This window comes from Cydia pomonella, chromosome 12, assembly GCF_033807575.1.
Source record: "Cydia pomonella isolate Wapato2018A chromosome 12, ilCydPomo1, whole genome shotgun sequence".
Classification (NCBI taxonomy): Eukaryota; Metazoa; Arthropoda; class Insecta; order Lepidoptera; family Tortricidae; genus Cydia; species Cydia pomonella.
The window spans coordinates 14631401-14655290 of record NC_084714.1 but is presented as its reverse complement, the minus strand read 5'-3'; the positions used below and the strand labels follow the sequence as shown (position 1 = coordinate 14655290).

Genomic DNA, 23890 nt, shown 5'->3' with positions numbered 1-23890 from the left:
ATTTTTACAGATGATGTATTTCTGTTACCGCTATAACAACAAATACTAAAAAACAGAATATAATAATTTAACAAACGTAATTTTTTTGCCGTTTTATAGATAATGGTACGGAACCCTTCGTGCGCGCGTCCGACTCGCACTTGGCCGGTTTTTTTTTTATTGCAAATTCTTAAATAAAGGAAAACCTACAAACCGGTTTTTTATTGTGTTAATAACATACTAAAAAATCATATAAAATATTTTGAAGTGGAAAAACATCTTCTCTTTTTGTTTGGACGGGGACTCTTAAGAGGGGGCGAAAAGCCAGAAAATCAGAAAGGAACAAAAGATATAACAATAAGATTTGATTAGGAATTCCCGATTCGAATTTTAACGTTAGGGATTGCAATCCGATCCGGTTGACAGGGCGATTGATATTCTAACGCATTTAAAACTAAGTTTTATTTTATTGTACTTCCCTATAAGTTATTTTTTTTATTTAAAACTTTAGGTTTAGTAATATATTTGAAAAACATATCCTTAATTTCTCTCATTACGCATAAAACGTAAGGAATGAAATCTTCATGTACCAAAAAGTGTCCGTCAAGAAACCTTAACTTAAATAGGTGGCGCTACAATACCTAGAATACTTGAGAAAAAAAATTCAAATCATAGACAGCGCACTTCGCTCCTTCAATAAGGCCTACATTCTTAGCTACTCTAGCGCTACTCTGTAGAATTTTGGAACTATTATTTTTAGCTGACAGCTGGACACTTTTGCAACAGTTCTGCCTATGGAGATTTCATTCTTTACCTTCCATAGCCCTTCCATAGTAATGAAACAGTTACGGTCATATGTCACTGTCAATATCCTTCACAATCCCCGCGTCAACGATGCAGCAGTCACGTAGCAACAAAATGTAACTCGTCAACCGAAATTCACTTTATAAGTAACAAAATGGCATTACATTTATTTTAGATCCATAATAAGCTATATATCTTGTTCAAAGAAATCTCTACCGTTGCAGTCGGTCTTAAAAAACTCCCATTGGGTACTTGACACATATTGAATATTATAACAAAATTTAGATAAACGGATAGAAAATGAGCCATCTATTATACAATAGTGGAATTTAAAAAGACATATTGAGATTGTAAAAAAATACAAGGCTCCAAATTCAAAAAACAAATCTTCTTTTTTCTTTCAAAATGTAAAAAGAAAATGGTAACATTCGATTCCATATATTTTATTGAAAAAATAAATTGTATGACAACTATATATAAAAACGCAATATTTCAGGGTCAAAATAGCAATTCTCTTAATCTTCTATACATTTAGGACAGACTAATATAATGTGACGTCACATTACTTTAGTCTGTAGGTAGTAGGTAAGTCAAAATAACAATTCTCTTGATCTTCTATACATTTAGGACAGACTAATGTAATGTGACGTCACATTACATTATCATTTTGTTATAGGCGTTACAATCGTCGAGTGCAAGTGTCAGACTTTAACTCTCATTTCTGACCTTTATGTTGCTTAAATGCCACGAGTTCTATACCTATAGACATTTGATCTCCAGGAAAATCAAGATCGATTGACATTATTTACAAAAAAAATGTCAAGTAGCCAATACACTACACACATAACACGCTACACACATAACATACATACATAAGTACCTATTTTTATACATTTCTATTGGATTGAAATTCCTTTGATACCTCATTCATTACCATCAATTACACAATTAGTAAACATTACGTATAATCGTAAATACGCTCATTTTTCAAATGCCAAAGTTGTTGAGAATGTCTAGTTATTTTGGTATGTCAATATGTCACTAACACACAATATGACATTTGATAAACAATTTAGACAAACACAAGTCTAGTCAGTCAAGGATTTGTATTGTATAATTTATACTTACTATAATAAGAATAGTGACATGGTTTTATTTTGGATTGGGTACAAAAATAGATAAACAGGATGTTAACCTACATAGCTTAGGTAAACCAAAACAATCAATTTAACAAATTGATTCAACACCGATTTCGGCAATTTTAATACCTAACCGGGCGTACTTGTCATGCAAAACTTAAATTAGAAACTTTAGTTAAGGTCGTATTTTAATTACAAGGCACAAATGGCTATTTAAATTCTTCGCCAGAAATGCACTTGAATGAAGCTGATGGAGAAACGTGTTTATAAAACCTCGGCATTAGCGGATTATCAAGGTTTTTGGGCCTTGATAACTCGCAAAAATTGATTGATTGCTAATGTTTTTAATAAATAATAATCAAAATAAATTTACTTTGAATGGTTTTTTTTAAATCATTATGATGATCAAGTCCCGTTATCAGTGTTGCAAAACTTGCAAATCATTGAAAATTAAGGTCAGCAAAACTATCATAATAATTTTAATCGGGCAAGCCAAAATTTACTTAGCATGTTTTATCTTTTAGATATACAGGGTGTTTATTTAGTCACCTGCAATAATTTACAGACTGAATATATTGGTCATATTGAGCAACTTTTACTATGGGACCAATCCCGAAACCGCGAAAAAAATAATTACTCTGCCATAGCAAAAGGTCAAGGTCTGACAGCCAAAATGTATGAAACAGCTAATTTTTTTGCGATTTCGGGGTTGGTCCTATAGTAAAAGTTGCTCAATATGACCTATATATTCACCTCGTAAATTATTGCAGGTGACTAAATACAGGGTATACAACGTGTATTTTTGATACGGCCACATAATTAAAGGGTAGTTGGTTTTTCTTTCTTAGGTTTTATAAAAAATGAACATCTTTTATTTTTTCATACAAAACAATTCACCAAGCAATGTATTTGCTTCAACTCAAAACGTCGCATTAATGACGCGACTTCACAACTGTCACAAGTGATCATGATGTTCAAAATACATTGCCCCTCGAAAAATAATCAAAAATTAATTATGCTCTGGTAGTGACGACTAAACTAAAGAAAAATCATTCTGAATTGTTTTATAGCACTAAAACCTACGTCTAGTTTAAGTTTGATGTTATATCAAAAATACACACTGTAGAAGAATAAATAGAGAAATATTTATTTGGCATAAAAACACATAAAAGCAAAAAAGTAATTAATTACAAGTACACCAAATAGGATGCCGTTCAGCATCAGCCGTGTCTATTAGACACGGCACTGGTTTTCAGGGCATGTGGGCAGGGCATATGGTGCTCAGTAGTCTCAAAATCTATGGACTGATATCTACTAAAAATACTAATACCTTTACTTATTTTATTTTCATATTAAAATTAAAACCAAGCTTTTTCATTTAAACGGTGCTATATGGTGAAATTAAACTACTCTTGAAAACCAGAATGAAACTCCTCCATGACAAACTAGTAGGTATTTTAAGTCTCGTGGCTAACTGTAATTGTTATAACATGCACTATGCTCGTAACAGTAATTTATGTGACTGCTACATAATAAAAGGCATTACAATATACGAGTGTTTTAATGCCTAATTATGTACAGTTACATACATTATTTTATCTACACACATATTATAAACTTTCTATGATATATTCACTAACCTAAATTACAAAAACACTGGCCAAATGCGAGTCGGACCCGCCCATGAGGGGTTCCGTACCATTTATGACGTATATAAAAAAAAACTACTTACTAGATCTCGTTCAAACCAATTTTCGATGGAAGTTTGCATGGTAATGTACATCATATATTATTTTTATCATTCTCTTATTTTAGAAGTTACAGTGGGGGGGGGGACACATTTTACCACTTTGGAAGTGTCTCTCGCGCAAACTATTCAGTTAAGAAAAAAATTATATTAGAAACCTCAATATCATTTTTGAAGACCTATCCATAGATACCCCACACGTATGGGTTTGATAAAAAAAAAATTTGAGTTTCAGTTCTAAGTATGGGGAACACCAAAAAAAAATTTTTTTTCTATTTTTGTGTGAAAATCTTAATGCGGTTCATAGAATACATCTACTTACCAAGTTTGAACAGTAAAGTTCTTATAGTTTCGGAAAAAAGTGGCTGTGACATAAACGGACAGACACGGATATGACGAATCCATCCATTCGGGTTCCGTTTTTTGCCATTTGGCTACGGAACCCTAAAAAGGGCATCTCGATTAATATTAGAATAGAGGGCAAATCGAATTGTTTTTTTCAGAGATGTTCCATTTTTTATTTTAATGTATAACCAAATCGATTTTGATGTAGTTATGAAGCAATTACAACATCATCACCGATAAGCAATTTGTTGTAACAAAACAGTTTATCGTAATGTTGGCCATTATTTACGGATTTTGAAGGCATCATAGAGGGTTTATGATATGTGCGTAGATAAACAATATTAATGGCATTTGAAACTGTTTTGTGAAGTCGGTTTTTGTCTATTAACCCTTTAACGGCTGTAGACTGACTTCGTGTAACTTCGTACCGTCGGCGACACGAGCACGCTCGATGAAAGATTCTAAGCGGTTAAAAGGTTGAAGATTATGTGTAACTGCTCCTCATAAGAAATAAATACTCGCGACTTCGTAGGAATCGTAAAGTTAAAATTCTATAAGGCGTTTATAGTTTGTAGCCATCAGATTCTCAGTAGAGTCTAGGCGTGGTTGAAATCTATACAACACACGACATTCAAATTCCACACATTGATTTGTATTACATAAATCCGGACACTTTGTCACCATCACTAGATGGCGTCACATCAATCGGCGAAAATCGATAACCTAAACCACAACTGTATACGTGCAACCTGTGAAGCAACTTTTAGTGCTCTGCATGTCCAGTACAATAACGCCTTCAGGGGTTTGTTGGGGCTGCCCTGGCGATGCAGCGCGTCAGGATTGTTCGCCGAATGGAGCACAGACGGCTTCCACGCAGTGCTGCGTAAGAGGGTGGCGTCCTTGTGGCAACGCGTGCGGGGCAGCACCAACACTCTCCTGAAGGTGATTGCGGAAAGGGTCGACATCCCTCTTATAGCTCACCGGATGTTAATGCATGTCCGATCCAATAAGCATTATATGTTCTACTAGCATTAACGTTTATTTTTATAGTTTTATTTTTCTTTGTTACCAACTAATTTAGTCTTGTAGACTAAAAAATGGATACCTGGTGTCTGAAATAAATATTTTCATTTCATTTCATAAATGTTCTTAAAACATGTATTTTTAGTAGATTGTTAACCAAGTGATGAAATGGCGCCTTTCACCCTAATTAAACACTCTACATTTCATTTCGAATACGAGGAAAGTAAAATACATGTGTATTAAAAAAAACATGACTAAGTATACACTTTATAGCATTCTTGAGGTTACTTTTACTCGTAATTAATAATTGAGATAAAATTATCGTGATGTATGAAATGGGGAGTTAAATATAAGAATGGAAGTTATACAAAAAAAAAATGCTTATCGTAATATAAACAAAAAAACGTCTGGGAAAGTAGAATGCTCTAGTGCAGAAACGTAACATTTTCTGCACACTTTTTAGAACAACTAAATGAAAAATATATTTTTTTTCTTGCATGACATCTGCAACACCTACTGACATGACATAAATTTATTATTTCCGCTGCCTAAAGGTTGCCCGGATAGGAATCACTTTTGAGCGATAAGACAGCTTGTTGTTTACCTCTGCTGCTGTATTATCTGTAGTATAGTTATTTGTATTGAGATGTGCAATAAAGAGTATTTGTATTGTATTGTATTGTAAAACTGTACGGAAATGCGTGTCGTAATTCATGATTACCGTGGCCGTGGTGTTTTATGGGATATTTATGGGGTAGGCAGCGCCATCCAGGGAAGCGGATATTATTATAACGGCGGTATGACTTCTTATTCGACTAGACGTATGTTCATTCAGTTGTTTGTATTTATTTTTTAATATTATCCATTGTAATATACATAGATATTCTATAAGTAAATACACTAATAGTCGAAATCATTACAATCGACATACATGTTACCATGTGTAAATTAAACATAGGTAGAATAAATCTTGTATATATTTATCTTATCAGAGTTATCAGTCATTCCAACAGCAACTGTGTTTTCGAGGTAACACGGGTTGTCATAGGTCCTAGATATCAGTGGCGGATCGTTCCAAGAACTCGATTCCCACCGGCTTGTCTGATATCAGCCCGTTCAGTACTTTCACGATCAGATCATGGAGAATAGGAAAGCAAAATTAGCACCGGGTTCCCTACCAATATATGTGACGCGCCGCCACTACTAGATATTAACCTAGTCTGTGATGTGATATCAAATACTGGCATTGACCTGAATAATATCCGGGTACCCGAGGAAATTAAAAAAAAAAACTGATTAGAGTCAGACCAAGATAACTGGACCCGGGTACATCCTTAGACTACGTCCAAAAGACATTGGCATTGTGAATGTCATCTTGCTTCGTGTCACACAGCACAGCACAACGGATGTCATTCCAGATCTAGAGCAAAGCCCAACTGGGAAAGTATCTCCACCTTACATAAAACCGCAGCCAAATAACACTAGACCCTACTCATAGCGTTGTGTTCCTGCCGGTGAGTAAGGACGCCAGAGCTCAACGAGGGTGCGGAGTGTTACGGTCAGCAACGCGCATGTAACTCCTCTGGAGTAAGCTTGTTTGCCAACGACGTAGTATAAAAAAAGATATGTTAGTGCAGACAGTGCAAGTGTTATTTTAATCTGGCTCTAATTAGAGGTACATTAAACTTAAACATAATGTATTTTTTCGTAAAAACTTTCCTCCTATTTTAGTATTGATCAAAAATGTAAACCCGACTCTTCAAGAACGGCTTAATATTTTCGACACTAACTTGCTGCCTGCTAATCAGTTTAAACTGTTCAAACCTTTCCTTTTGATTTTGGCGCAATGTCCGTTCAAAGCACGTGTCGCTTTTACACACAATTTACACGTGGATACTGAAATAGAAATCTGCAACTTTGTATCAAGCCAGAAATAGATCGGTGTCAGATTTGGTAATCATAGACTTGGCCAAAAATATTTTTTTATAATTTTATTGTATTACCTATAATGTTTATTTAGTCACCTGCAATAATTTACGGTGGATATATAGGTCATACCGAGCAACTTTTACTATGGGACCAACCCCGAAATTGCGAAAAAAAATTGGCTGTTTCATACATTTTGGCTGCCTGACCTTGACATTTTCTATGGGAGAGTAATTTTTTTTTCGCGATTTCGGGGTTTGATCCCATAGTAAAAGTTGCTCAATATGACCTATACCGGGTGTGGCCGGTAACACGAGCAAATAATTTAAACATAGATTATAATCCTCAAATAATAAAACTTTTAAAAATTATGAAGTTTTATACCTCGTATTTTTCATACGAATTAAATATTATTTTCAATGTACGCCGTCATCAGTGTAATTGGTGTTGCTTGTAATTTGCAATACATTGCGTCTTGCAATGACTTTTTAAGTGTGCTAAAAATAAAAAATAAAAGTTATTTTTAAAAGTCGCTGAACAAATGTTAGTCGGTTTGAAATATACAGTCTACAGTTTAAATTTTTGCTCATGTTACAGGCCACACCCGATATATTCAGCCAGTAAATTATTGCAGCTTCATGAAGTTTCCATTTTTCTACGAGTCCCCGGCAAGCTAGGCCGAATTTCACCTTCCCATACAAACGGAGTTTCGTTCTCATTTTAAAACTAAGTGTTGGACGATGAAACTTTGCACATACAATTTTATTACATGATGTATATTTAGGGCATGGTCGCCCTAAATCTACTTGGCGCCGTTCCGTGGAGCACGAGTTGGGTGTATTGGGGAGGGGGTGGGAGGACGTTACCCAAGCTGCCCAGGACCGGAGTCAGTGGAAGAAAATGGTTCGAGCCCTACACCCCAGCAGGGGGTAACAGGATGAAAAGAAGAAGAAGAAGATATTAAGGACTGAAATTAGTTTATATTGCTCCTTTTATAGTTACAGATTAGTATAGTTATAATATTAGTATAGTTTACCTTACAAAACAAACGAAATAGAGCAAAAACAAGTTTTGTATGAAAATCTTAAATTCTCTTTTTTTTATGGTATCTGAGGCTACTATATAAACTGATTTCAGCCCTAGATATACCTTATCCTATTGTAAGTACAACGTTCCAGAGCAATCTAGCTAGTTGTTTTAAAATATGCCTATACTTTATTAGGTTCCAATTCCAACCCAAAAAGAACATAAATAGAGACCTCGGGCTAGGTACCATTTGCGTTAGTAAAAACATAGTAATAGTCATAGTTTAACATTTTTATTTAAGGCTGTTACTAACACTTATATGGGCCAATTTAATTTAAAAACACACACGCACATACCTACTGGGTCAGTTGATGTGAACATTCTGAAGTCACATTTTTAATAGCATGTTTTATTTTTGCGCAATAAAAATTTGTCTCGCGGTCTGTTAATGATAATCTATGAAAACAAAATAGAATATAATGATTGGTACATGTGATTTGTCCGCTATGTTGTCAAGGTTATCATTTATTTATCAGCTGAAACTATTACAGTCTCACACGTGACAAAAAAATCACCAAACAAAGCAGGAAACTCCATACGTGTTCATTAAACTATTTATTGGAGTGGTTCCTGAGAACTTGGTGACTACATTGGTGTAATTTCACCTACAGTTCTAGATACCCTGACTCCTAAGTGAGGTGCTTATATTCAAAACCTGATTTGTCACAAAAAAATAAGTTTATGTGATCAGTCTATAGAAAATCAAAAAATTGCACCTACATCAAATGTTTCGTCACTGGATAAATGTTATTTTATTATAGTATTTTGATTTTGTATAGCGGGATCATATGCCAAGAGAGTTTTGTCCATAAGCATTTCTCATGCAAAAAGTGATTTGTCACTTCAGCCAATCGCTAACAATCTATTGCCGCCATTATGCCTATGGAGAAAACTTTTTTTGGTTGGTTTGATATATCTAAACTATTTCAAAGTACCTACCCTTACGTCAAACCGAAAAATATATTTGGTGTTACGAACAAAATATGATTTCTCCGTATAACTTTTGTGCATAAAAGGTTTTGTCCAAAAATGTCCAAGCAAAACACGATTTGTCCATATTTAAATCGCAATAATTTATGTTAATTTGTATGGGTAGTTATTCCGAATAATTTAAGCTCCTAAATAACAACATTGACATGACTCCGCAATAACATAAAGTAACCCTTAAAAAAGCCTTTTTTAATAATTTTAGTATTGACGTTAGTTAAGAACGAGTAGGTAACATTTTGTTCAAAATGCGTGTCTAAGCAACAAAATAGGTAAGTTTAAAAAACCAATATGTACCTAAGCTTCACGAGCCCACAACTAATAATCAACGTAACCCAATTAGGTAGTGTATGCCCAGTACTAAGGGAGGCAGACGCCACCAGACGCTAACCAAACAACAATTCCAGCCTAGTAAAATACACATCATTAATACTTAGTCACATTTACCCCCTTGTCGCTTTAGCTCTCATGACACCCACCTAAGGTGTCATGAGCACCCACATATACCGTCTAAAGCGACAGAGTACTAAACTGTGCAGATATTCATGACGCTTATAGGTCAATTGATAAAAAAACTAGAGGCCGATAAACGTTGCTCCCGTTCATATTAATAACATGTTTACTCTGTATTTTTAGAGCGTGTTAACTTCATTAGGAACCGCACGGCTACGTCGCGAAGTCCCTGCAAAGCAAAGTGAGAAGTGGAATATTCAAAGGACATTATACGACGCGAAATTGCTTTGTAACTTTACTAATTAAAATCTGTGAGCAAACAAGGACGGTCCAGTAATTTTAATAGCCTCTAGAATATTTATTTGTACCCTTTGGCTATAAAAGCTTCGGTGGTTTTTCGCGGACTTCATTAAAGCGTTGACCCTTTCGTCAGAACATCAGAATATCAGGTGAGCTAGATTCATAATAATATAGCTTATTATTAATAATAATACGTTACAAAAAATTGTAATAAATTCATAGGAACTGTCTCAGTCGTTTTATATTTTTTTATTTTTATTGCAAAAATAATTTATAACGTCTTTACGAATAATGGAATAGCAACGCATTACTATTAAATTAATATATACATATACAAGAAAGTTTAATGTTTTTTTGGAATTTCGTGTTGGGGTTAGAAAAGTTACGTCATCCAAAAAAAAATTAAACGCTAACTTATACATCACTAGCCTATATTTAACGCTTTTAAAATACCACGATTTTGACCCATTTCAAACCGACGGAAATAACCATTTAGTGAATTGCCCTATTATATCAATAAAATATCACCTTTAATCCCTTGTGATAAGCCATATGTGTAGAACGTAAACAAAGGCAGTAATTTTCCAAAGTACCTTTTAAACAAAATATCCGGGAAGGTTAGTTTCTAAATAAACAACAGTCAAAAATGAACCTAAGTTTTCTATGCATGTTTTTCTTAAGTTTATTATATTGAATATATGTTTATACAGCTTATAATACAAAAAATATATATACTCTAGAAAATCCAAGCAAACGGGTCCTAATGTTGATCCTAAATTCGATGTTTGCTAGCGTGTCTAAAATAGAAACATTGCCTTTCGTCTAATTATATAAGAATTATTTAAAATTAAGTTTTAAATTTTGAGACACGATAGTGGTCAAGAATGTTTTTTTGAATTTACAGCAAATATAATATCACAATTTCAATGTAAGCTCTAAATAACTCAAGTACAGTACTCAGTTTTTCCGCTTTAATGTTTACTTTTTGGCCTATAAAAGATTATTCAGACTTTACTAGGTTGTGTTAAGGTTTGTTATTGTTATGATAGACGCTAGTAAACAGTGTAAACACATGTGAACGCTGACCCTTGTTATCGCGACATTCGCGTCTGTCTCAACTCTCATAACGAGCACACGTGGATTTTTCTACGCTAAGTGCGGGTTGTTGCACCACGTAGGTACTTAGAGATACGTTAATCAGTTTGTCAATTGTACAATTGACAATTGAAACTTAACTCTATGTGCAGAGTTTTATGAGATTTCTCATAAAATCAATTTTAGTATTTAATGAATGTTTTTTTACAAACTTAAGGATCAAGCTGCATTCTGCATAGCCTTTGAACTAACAAAGTATGGGATTGTCATGATAAATGTTAAATTTCTACCTATATAAATATGACGTTATAAATACCCCGCTTACACTTCATTGTATTAAAGTTGGTGTACAGTAAGCTTAGACGAGGCGGACTCTATTAGACACACACACACACTAGAGGGGCTGGCTGGAGCCTAGTTTTTTTCATACATAATAGTACATTAATGATACAAGTGTGCTAAGTTGGTCATTACACACGAGGCGATATTGTGCGCGCGAGCTGTAAGCGAGCACGCGTTTCATACGACGTTTTTCAACACACTTGCGAGGAAAAACAAAACTTTTTTTGTCAAAACATTAAAAGTACAATTTTCAAAATGGTGGATTACAGTTTTAACATCGAATAATTGCACCAAAGCGTAGGCACTTATTCGCCAGGTAAGCTACCTACCAACACGTTTTCCAAGAAAGACTGGGCGTTTTTGCTGATTTTCCATTGAATAAAAGTTTCACATGCCGCCAATTATTTTTCACCCGATTTTGATGGAAAAAGGCTATCTTTCTCGGCTATTGCCTATATATATTAGTATTACTGGCAGCGTCATTTTTATGTGTTCTTCATTTTCAAAGCTTGAAAATGACATTTTCTTCAATATATAATCATAAACTAAAAACATGCAAAACTATTCCAATATTATGACAAATACGGAAAATTGCTGGCGCGAGTGGCGCATTATTTTTTTTTACGCACGATTCCAATGCGCGCGCAAGGCAAAGGCGCGAACGAAATCGACAAACAGCCAATTTAAAAAATGTACAAAAGCTAATATTTTCGTATTTCTATTTGACGGATGGATATCAAATTGATTAAATGTCATGTTTATTCATTAATGTAATTTACAAGATAATTAATCTATAAATTATGATTGGTGTGAAAAAAACCTCTTTGAACTAACATTTGAAACCTAATAGTTGGTTTAAAAAAATGTATTACTTGAACAAATTAAGAAGTCTACGTTTCCATGCATATTATTAGCATCAGTTACCTTCTTAACTCAGTCGGATAATATAATGAGAAAGCATGAGTGTTATAAATGTTATAATATACTGAAAATGCACGCGTGTTTAATATCTAGGATTATGAGCCAAAAATCGGTGGAATAAAAACGTCGTTTTGAGCAAGTGTGTTTAAAATAACTACTTCAATATGCATGGAAACGGAGCCTTCTTAATTTGGTCGAGTAATATTTTTTTTTTTCTAACCAACTATTAGGTTTCAAATGTTAGTTCAAAGAGGTTTTATCACGCCAAACATAATTTATAGATTAATTTATCTCGTAAATTAATGAATAACCATAACATTTCATCGATTTGATCTCCATCCGTCGAAAAGAAATACGAAAATATTAGCTTTTTTACATTTTTATAATTGGCTGTTTGTCGAATTCGTGCGCGCCTTTGCCTTGTGCGCCTAAAAAAATAATAACGCGCCAGCCATTTTCCGTATTTGTCATAAAATTGGAATAGTTTTGCATGTTTTTAGTTTATATTTCAAGCATTGAAAATGAAGAACATATAAAATTGACGCTGGCAGTAATACTAATAGAGGCCAGAGCCGAGAACGATAGCTTTTTACCGTCAAAATCGGGTGAAAAATAGTTGGCGGCATATGAAACTTTTATTCAATGGAAAATCAGCAAAAACGCCCAGTCTTTCTTGGAAAACGTGTTGATAGCTTATTCCAATGAACTGGCGAATAAGTGCCTACAAGCCCAGCACGCTTTGGTGCAATTATTCGATGTTAAAACTATAAGCCACCATTTTGAAAATTGTAGGTAGGTACCTTTACTGTTTTGACGAAAAATCTGATTTATTAGTTTTGTTTTTTCCTCGCAAGTGTGTTGAAAAACGTCGTATGAAACGCATGTGCATTGGTCATTATCATTACCCACATCGGCTTTCTTATTGGGCGCTCGCTTACAGCTCGCGCGCACAATATCGCCTCGTGTGTAATGACCAACTTAGCACACTTGTATCATAATGTGCTATTACTATCTTAATAAAATGCATTATTGTTATGATCAAAAAATCTTTTTGGTGGTGTATTGTTATATCCTATAAAAAAATATCCACGTCAATTTAAATGTTACGAAATATGTTTATATAAAAATAGTAACTAAAAGCAAAAAAGCGTCGGAACCCTTTTTCATAAAAAATATTTAATTATTAAACCATAACGTAGTTAAATATTTTAATATCAGAGTAGAAGCGATGATATAGTATGATTAAAAGCCAGCTTAAAAATAAAACATGCACTTGGACTTGGACCCATAGGTAGGTAGTGTAGGTACGTGATCGAGTTTTAAAGTCTCGTCTGTCTAGGTCTAGACTTGTCTGATGCTATTTACTTATTTTTTCTAGTCACGACTAGACACGTCCTAGGTACTTCTTCCCTGACAAATTATAACAGCCAAAGCGAAAAATGTGTGAGTCACACGAGAACAAACTTCTTTGTACATACCACATGTATGCTCAAGAATCGAAATTAAAGGTTTTGCTTGCCAGGGACTCAAAATCGGCACACGCAGTAAAAATTACCTATGCTCTCTTATTGCACAATTTCTGGATAAGAATGTGTGCCTAAATGAAATTTATTTGTTTTCCTTAGGAACTAGATAGCAGTTAATATGGTGGGAAAACTCCTTCTAGCATTACTGGTGGCCTGCAGCTCAAATTTCGCGTCTACACATATAGTGACGTCAGCACATTCGGACCTATCGTTCCTCAGCTGCGTGAGCTCGTTGACTCACACCGTACAGACCACTCTATGTCCTATGTACGGGCAGATCGGGGTGTTTCCTATGGGTAACTGAACTGATTTATCACTACTAATATTATTAAGTAAGGTCGACCGGAGTAAAAGCAACTATGGGTTCCATAAACCTCTATTATATTATATTTCTCGAATACGACTAATTGGAACGTTCTCTGTATTACGTTTTATATTCAAGTCGCGCATGCTTCACTAAATTACGGGAGCTCTTGTAATTCACGTTATTTAAAAAAAGAGCTCAAATAACCCCATAGTTGCATTTATCCCAGTCAACGTCAGAGGGGCTACTGCGAACCACGTTCAACGTGTTGCCTCTCTTTCGCACTTGTAAATTCGGACCTAAGTGTGACAGGAGGCAACACGTGGAACGTAGTTCGCGGTAGGCCCTCTGTTTTACTTCTACACACTTAAGACACCTCACACCAGCGTCTTGAGAGTCGGAGTCTAGTCCGCGCTATGGAAAATGGCGTCGTTGCACAGTTGCGATAACCTTGCGTCGAGAAGCACCCATACAATTAACTAGGCCCCGCGGCTCGGGAGCAGGTAGTGTGGGGGAGTGTCTTAACCACTGAACGGTTTATTATTTATTCATTTTGAAAATAGATTGAGTCTTCTGAAGAAGCAACACTAGCAAAAGATTACTCACATATGCAAAAAAGATCTGTGTCGAAACATGATGTGACACACGCACATTTTAATAAAAATTATCAATTTCTCATTTTGACGCATACAAACCTATCACATATGGAATAGTAGATTGTTACCAAGGGATGAAAAGCACTCATTACTCATTTTTGCCGAGGTAGCTCGAACGCAGTGAGAGCGCCAATAGTCCGAGGCTGAAATGATGCCTTTGACCATAGTTAAACACTCTACTTTGCGTTTCGAATACGAGGAAAATGAAATACATTAATTTTTTTTAATATGACTAAATATAGTTTTTTATAACATTTCTTGAGGATACTTTGAATTAACCATTTAGATAAAAGTATCGTTATTTATGGAATGTGGAGTTAAATATTAGAATGGAAATTATATAACAAATCCATTTAAAACCAAATTTCAATTGCATATCGAGAAAAAAATTAAGAAAATCGTACTTGGTAACTAAAATGCTCTAGTGCAGATTCTTCACACTTTCTACACACTTTTAGAACTAACAGTGACCCTCTTTCAGAGCATGAGACATGACAATGTCTTTATACGATTTTATGCACATTTTATATATTTTTGGCAAAGGAGTAAGTTACTGAAAGGCTAACCCAATTACTGTATGCTCTAAGACGCCGAGTTTGCCCACTACTGGGCATAGGCCTTTCTTTGTGTACGCCACTTTATCGTGGTCCTAGGCTAGTCTTATCCAGAAGTTTCCTTTGTATTCACACGGAACCCTCCATTTTTCGAGTTCTGACCCGCTTCTTGTAAATTTATCTTTTAAGTTTCCTTTCACCTTATTGTTGCAATATTGGCTATATTTGAATGTTTTTAAGCAGGAAGACGATAATCAAACTATCTCGCATTATTATTCAAATATTGTCTTAAATATAGCAATATTTTTTCAACTGCATAATATTTATATAAAAAATCTGCTGATTATAGTAATTATCACTTACCTACCTACTGACATTATACAATACTCAGGTCAATAGATTACAACCGGATTCATTGGAATATTTAGAGTGATAAGTTTGTAAACAACTTTTACAGTACATATGGAGCTACTTTACCGCACTAGTGCGAAAATTAGCATATTACGTTAATATGTCAAACATTTAAAGGGCCATATGTGCTGTAAAACGTTGTACGATACATGTGCGAATAGGTAATTCGCAACTCGTGTCGATTTAAAACACTCCCTTAGGTCGTGTTTTAATTTATCGCCACTCGTTTCGAATTTCCTATTTTTCGCACTTGTATCGTAATGTACTATTACAGTACATATGGCGCTACTTTACCGCACTAGTGCGATAATTAGCACATTACGTTACTATGTCGAAAATTTTAAGGGCCATATGTACTGTAAAACGTTCTATGATACATGTGCGAATAGGTAATTCGCAACTCGTGTCGATTTAAGAGTCCTTATTCCTACAGACGAGCGTATTTTGTAAAATGCTTCCTTTTTCATTCAAGATTACGACGTAACTATTAGTATTTATTCAAAAACTGATAACGTACTTAAATAATCGTTTCCTAAACTAGGGGCTCCAACGGTTCAAATTTTCATTTTCTCTTTTAAACCTCTTTTTTAATGAGGTTTTTTGGGAGTCTTTTCCAAATTTTGCAGTGAGATGTGGCGTTTCGGTTCTCAATTTTGCTATAAACAAGAATCATTTGGTACATGAATGACTACAATTTGATTCAACATATCTCGTACGAGGGGCTGGAATGATTAACAATCGAAGATTCATTTGAAAAAACTGATAAAATACCTTCCGAGTTTTCTTCATTTTTTTGGCGAAAACAGGGTTTTATTATATTTTATTTCCGCAAATTGTACGCATATTTTGCTTTAAAAATAATATTATAGCAAACTGTAACTTTATGTTAACCTATAAAAAAAAAATCGTAACTATGGGACCTACATTGCCGTAAATTTATATTTTTTTTTAAACACGTATAAATCACGCAGCAGCGACGCCCCGCTCTCAGTCCGCGCGGAGCGCGCTTAGAGGACGGACCTGTGCTCGATTGTCAGGCATTCGTTGCGATCGTAATCAGCTACGGAGTTCCGAGAAGTGCTATATACTGCGATTAGAAAATCTTAATAAAAGTTCATTTTATACAGTATGCCTAACAGACTCTCTTATTGATGGATTTTCAGTGTTACTTTTTTTTAATACTAAGTCGGTGGCAAACAAGCATACGGCCCGCATATGTACGCCTGCAACTCCAGAGGAGTTACATGCGCGTTGCCGACCCTAACCCCCTCCCACCCCTCGTTGAGCTCTGGCAACCTTACTCACCGGCAGGAACACAACACTATGAGTAAGGTCTAGTGTTATTTGGCTGCGATTTTCTGAAAAACGCATTTTCACTTGAAATTACGTTAGGGTTTGCATTATTATTTTTGACCCGGATGAAGTCCAAGTTCTCATGATGGAGTCAGGAGTTGGTCACCAGAACTCCTAATCTACTAATTATAATCCCATCGTGTTTGGGCTCAAAAGATTTGCCCTGACGAACACCATCGATCTAGATGAGGTCCAGGGTCTCATGATGGAGTCAGGAGTTGGTCACTAGAACTCCTAATCTATTCATTATAATTCCATCGTGTTTGGGCTCAACAGAGTTGCCCTGATGAGCACCTTCAATCTAGATGAGGTCCAGGGTCTCATGATGGAGTCAGGAGCTGGTCACCAGAACTCCTAATCTACTCATCATAACTCCATCGTGTTTGGGTTCAATAGAGTTGCCCTGACGAGCACCATCAATCTAGATGAGGTCCAGGGTCTCATGATGGAGTCAGGAGCTGGTCACCAGAACTCCTAATCTACTCATCATAACTCCATCGTGTTTGGGCTCAATAGATTTGCCCTGATGAGCACCTTCAATCTAGATGAGGTCCAGGGTCTCATGATGGAGTCAGGAGTTGGTCACCAGAACTCCTAAACTACTCATCATAACCTCATCGTGTTCGGGCTCAATAGATTTGTCCTGACGAGCATCATCAATCTAGATAAAGTCCAGGGTCTCATGATGGAGTCAGGAGTTGGTCACTAGAACTCCTAATCTACTCATTATAATTCCAACGTGTTTGGGCTCAAAAGATTTGCCCTGATGAGCACCATCGATCTAGATGAGGTCCAGGGTCTCATGATGGAGTCAGGAGCTGGTTACCAGAACTCCTAATCTACTCATCATAACTCCATCGTGTTTGGGCTCAATAGATTTGCCCTGATGAACACCATCGATCTAGATGAGGCCCAGGGTCTCATGATGGAGTCAGGAGTTGGTCACCAGAACTCCTAATCTACTCATCATAACCTCATCGTGTTCGGGCTCAATAGATTTGCCCTGACGAGCATCATCAATCTAGATAAAGTCCAGGGTCTCATGATGGAGTCAGGAGTTGGTCACTAGAACTCCTAATCTACTCATTATAATTCCAACGTGTTTGGGCTCAAAAGATTTGCCCTGATGAGCACCATCGATCTAGATGAGGTCCAGGGTCTCATAATGGAGTCAGGAGTTGGTCACCAGAACTCCTAATCTACTCATCATAACTCCATCGTGTTTGGGTTCAATAGATTTGCCCTGATGAACACCATCGATCTAGATGAGGTCCAGGGTCTCATGATGGAGTCAGGAGTTGGTCACCAGAACTCCTAAACTACTCATCATAACCTCATCGTGTTTGGGCTCAATAGATTTGCCCTGACGAGCATCATCAATCTAGATAAAGTCCAGGGTCTCATGATGGAGTCAGGAGTTGGTCACTAGAACTCCTAATCTACTCATTATAATTCCAACGTGTTTGGGCTCAAAAGATTTGCCCTGACGAGCACCATCGATCTAGATGAGGTCCAGGGTCTCATGATGGAGTCAGGAGTTGGTCACCAGAACTCCTAAACTACTCATCATAACCTCATCGTGTTTGGGCTCAATAGATTTGCCCTGTCGAGCATCATCAATCTAGATAAAGTCCAGGGTCTCATGATGGAGTCAGGAGTTGGTCACTAGAACTCCTAATCTACTCATTATAATTCCAACGTGTTTGGGCTCAAAAGATTTGCCCTGACGAGCACCATCGATCTAGATGAGGTCCAGGGTCTCATGATGGACTCAGTAGTTGGTCACCAGAACTCCTAATCTATTCATCATAATGGTAATTTGATGGTGCTTGTCGGAGTAAATCTATTGAGCCCAAACACGATGGAGTTATGATAAATAGATTACGAGTTCTGGTGACCAACTCCTGACTCCATCATGAGACCCTGGACTTCATCTAGATCGATGGTACTCGTCAGGGCAAATCTTTTGAGCCCAAACACGATGGAATTATAATGAGTAGATTAGGAGTTCTAGTGACCAACTCCTGACTCCATCATGAGACCCTGAACATCATCTAGATTGATGGTGCTCGTGAGGGCAAATCTATTGAGCCCAAACACGATGGAGTTATGATGAGTAGATTAGGAATTATGGTGACCAACTCCTGACTCCATCATGAGAACCTGGACTTCATCTAGATCGATGGTACTCGTCAGGGCAAATCTTTTGAGCCCAAACACGATGGAATTATAATGAGTAGATTAGGAGTTCTGGTGACCAACTCCTGACTCCATCATGAGACCCTGGACTTCATTTAGATCGATGGTACTCGTCAGGGCAAATCTATTGAGCTCGAATACGATGGAATTATAATGAGTAGATTAGGAGTTCTAGTGACCTACTCCTGACTCCATCATGAGACCCTGGACTTCATCTAGATTGATGGTGCTCATCAGGGTAAATCTATTGAGCCCAAACTCGATGGAGTTATGATGAGTAGATTAGGAGTTCTGGGGAGTTCTGGTGACCAACTCCTGACTCCGTCATGAGACCCTGGACCTCATCTAGATCGATGGTGTTCGTCAGGGCAAATCTTTTGAGCCCAAGCACGATGGAATTATAATGAGTAGATTAGGAGTTCTGGTGACCAACTCCTGACTCCATCATAAGAACCTGGATGGACTTCATTCTCTCGTACTAATATGCACAAATGATTGGCATCTTGGCTGGGCAGCATGGGTGCGTAGCCAACATGCCAAACGTTTACGATACGACAAGGAAACACTATCTGTCTCTCTATCGCACTAATATGCGCAATCGATTGGCTTCTTGGCTAGGTATCATGGGTGCGTAGCCAACATGCCAATCGTTTACGATACGACAACGAAACACTACTCTCTCTCTATCGCACTAATATACGCAAACGATTGGTATTTTGGCTAGGCACTAAGCAAGTGTGTGGCCAACATGCCAATCGTTTACGATACGACAACGAAACACTATCTGTCTCTCTATCGCACTAATATACTTTATTTATACCTGCAGTCATTTAGTAACTTCTTCATTTTCCATTGGTGTGAAAGAGACAGAATAAAGAGCAAGGGTTATAGTCCACTCTGTAGTCTGTACACTTAGTAGTAGTGTACATAAAAAAAAACTACTGTGCATATACAATAAAATAAAGAGTGCCCATATGATATCATATGACACTAAAATTAATGTTGCTTGAAATTATATTGAAAACTATCAAGATTATTCTAGTCTGCATTGAAACGCGCGTCGCGTTGCCGGCGCTCGCGTACCGAGCGCCAACGCCATCTATCGAGCGTTATTTCGTGAAATCGGAGAACGCTCCAAGGATTAAGGGCTCTTTTTATCGCCACTAGTTTCGAATATTTCCTATTTTTCGCACTTGTATCGTAATGTACTATTACAGCACATATGGCGCTAACTTATCGCCCTAGTGCGGTAACTAGCACTATACGTGCGTATGTCGAAAATTTAAAGGGCCATATGTACTGTAAAACGTTGCGTGTGCGAAAGAGACGTGTTTTAATTTATCGCCACTCGTTGTGAAATTCGTACTTTTCACACTTGTATTGTAATGTACCTACTATTACAAATTTACACGTTTTAAGAGGGAAGAACAGCATTGCGACCCAACCCGAACGTCCGTACAAATGGAAATTTCATCAAAAATGTACGTACCTATATAGGTCTATGACGTACCTACGTTTGGTTAGGATCGATTGGTTAGGATTGCGAGCCGTGTGAACGTCCGATACCACCCCGAATCTGACGCCGACCGTCACACATTCGTCATACCCCTGGCGTCGAGTGAAATGATGGTCCCTGACGGTTTCTTCAAGTCTCTTTTGGTTGGGGTTAATTTAAATAATAATCGAAGAAATATGTTTTACGGTATTTTTAACCCCCGACGCAAAGGGGTGTTATATATTCGACGCCCAATGTCTGTCTATCTGTCTGTGGCATCGTAGCTCTCAAACGGATTGACCGATTTCGATGCGGTTTTGGATCAGCAGCTTGGATAGTATCATCTCTTTTCCAAAATGGTGCAAATTTTTGGTATAAAATGGTTTTTATGGCATAATGCGTAGGGGTTTTTTTTTTAATTTAAATTGAATAGTTATTATTGGACCAAGTACAGCAGCGCAGCTATATGTAAACATAATATTTCATAGGAATTTGACGTTTGATTCCTATTTACTTTAATTCGATGCAATTTTTTATAGTTGTTGTTCTGCGCTTATACCGTCAATAGGGAATATTACGCAAAACTCTGCGTAGCACCGCGAAACAAGAAAATCGTAATTTCGTTATCTAACCTCTCTATCACTCTTGCATATTCGAGCAATAAAGACGCAGATAGCTAAATTCAATTTTTGCGTTTCCCGGTGGGCCCTTTGTAAACAAACCGCTTTGATGCATTAATGTCATGTTTTATTATCTGTGAAAACTTGTCAAAAACAGTTTAATGCACAATATGTATAAGTTACTCTATGGTTTACGATAGGAGCTAGTGCTGCACTCTGGCGGCAGAACATTACAGTAATACTCCCTTTTTAACTGCTACTTTCCAATAAAATTTGAGGGCACTACAGCTCCCTCAGGGTGCTTGTAAAAAAAATCGAGCCCTATTTAATCCTTTGAACGCCACGCCTATACGCGGCGGGTCATCTTGAACCATTGACATATATCTAAGGACGGGTCTTACGGGCAATAAGAATGGGGCCAGATAGGCCTTAGATATATGTCAATGTCTTGAACCTTGTCAGAATGCACGAAGGATGATATTGGGCTGTACGCGCGTCAGTTTATATCTTTGGCGTTCAAGGGGTTACAGTTTGTTTGCAAGCCTAACAGGTTCTGTGCTCAAGTATGTAGTTTTAATCTTCTCAAGTTCTATATATCATATCTAAGTACAATTGGTCTTAATCAGCTATTTATTATTCAGAGTACATGCACCCCGCTTTGGACCCTCGCGAGGCGGAGACTAGAAGCTGGGAGTTCCGGAACAACATGAAGAGATGCTGTACGAGACCCTGCAGCATTTCCGAGCTGGTCGCCGTGTGTTAGACGAATGAGGTAAGGTACTAAGCTATTATAGTGATGTTATTCTGTTAACCCTTTTACCGCAAGACGTCAATAGACGCGCGTGGCTACACAGCCCAATATCAACCTTCGTGCATTCCGATAAGGTTTATAATGACGCGCGCGGGGCGACGCATTATAAATTTTGGGTCAAGTACATTGACATATATCTAAGGATAAGCCTTACGGTCACTAAGAATGGCGCTAGTTCAGTGGTATCACTCACGAATTTGAGCCAATCGTGTAGTCTAACGCAACTAGTTGCGACCAATCGCGCGCGTGATGCGAACTCATCAACCAATCGCGTTGTGGCATTAGACTGCACGATTGGCTCGAATTCGTGTGCGTGACACCGCTGTACTAGCCCCATTCTCATCGCCCATAAGGCCCGTCATTAGATATATATGTCAATGGTCAAGTCCCTTAATTTATCTCGGCAATTGCAAAACTCTTGAAGGTATCATTTGATGAACTGGTTATTCATGGTATGAAAGAGAATTTGAAATAGAGGTGTATTGTCAAAGAAAACTTTGCAGCGACGTAAATTGCTGCCATCTTCCGACACATACTTAATTAAAACTTTTAGATCGCCATTTGACTTTTATCCTTATTATTTCACTGATATGTGTTCAATTTCTTAAATATCAAAAAGTGGCGCCATCTAATAGATCAAAGTCAAAGGTATAGATAGCAGCATCATTTCGAGCGATGGCGCCATAACCTTTAGCCCGGTTTCTGGGAGAAAATGCATAAGTTACTATAAAAATACCCCCACAATAGTCTTAAATGATTCACGGTTAGTTTCACTAGACTTAAATCGACCGGGATATGGACCGTGATTACCTTCTATGTTGTTTGTTACGCGACCAGTGGTAACGTTGAAAGTGAACGCAGCCGACGCGCACGAATGAGGGTAGACCGAGCGCGGTCTACACAACTTTGACAGCCACCCGCTATCTCCAGTTACCCGTGAACAAGATGCATGTAACTGCGTCGAAACATCGGGAGCTTAAAAGCAATATAGAAGGTAATCACGGTCCATATCCCGGTCGATTTAAGTCTAGTGTGACGTAGTTTGTTTTTTTTTTTTCATTTACCTTTGTATCGGACTAAATAAATTTTATTTAATTTCAGATAACGTATTCGTGTATATGAAGATGTCGGAATAGTGTGACCGGATCGCGGACTTGTCGTATGCAGCGCAGTACCTTTGTACCTTCGATTCATTCAATGTATTCAATAAATAATAGGGTTGTTTCCAATTTTTTGAAACGCTTGTATTACGTTCTACATTAACTAAAAGTTGCCCTAAAATTCAACTTTTATACTAAAAACGGCTTTAAATATGTTAAATTAACAAAATATATTTTGACAGATGCTTTAGCGCCCAAAACACTCTTTGAAAATTGTGTGACGTCACAGTTTACGGTTTGACACATAACTACATACATACGTAGAAGATACGAACAGTCAACTGACATTTGTCATTTGTTGTTTATCGCCTAACTGTCAACAGTGTCAATCCGAGAGTTGTGGCGTCATCAGAATCTTCAATGACGTTTTGAGTTTGGTCACGTAACGTGTGAAACAACCCTATTATAGTTTTTGTAGTTGTGAGCACTGATTTATTTTTGTAATGTGTCTAATGTTAATTCCTTATCGTATGGAAAAAGAATAAAATAATCCCTATTATTTGGTTTGTTATTATGGGTTCCTGACTAATACCTTTTGTTTTATGTTTACCGTCTGTTCGAGTATAAATAACAACATAAATTGAGATCCAAGGAAAAACATTTGGGCTATTTTGAAGTGTGACGCCAATAAGTGGTGCTGCTCGTAGCGCAGTA

The 23890-nt window shown here is 36.9% G+C and overlaps 1 long non-coding RNA gene across 1 annotated transcript; it reads left to right on the top strand.

The window, feature by feature from the left end:
* The first annotated feature begins 9390 nt into the window (after positions 1 to 9390).
* LOC133523691 (uncharacterized) lies at positions 9391 to 23735 on the top strand. The gene is made up of 4 exons (XR_009800267.1): positions 9391 to 9938; positions 13773 to 13969; positions 21907 to 22037; positions 23178 to 23735. It is a non-coding gene; the product is annotated as an uncharacterized LOC133523691 (long non-coding RNA).
* Positions 23736 to 23890: the final 155 nt, after the last annotated feature.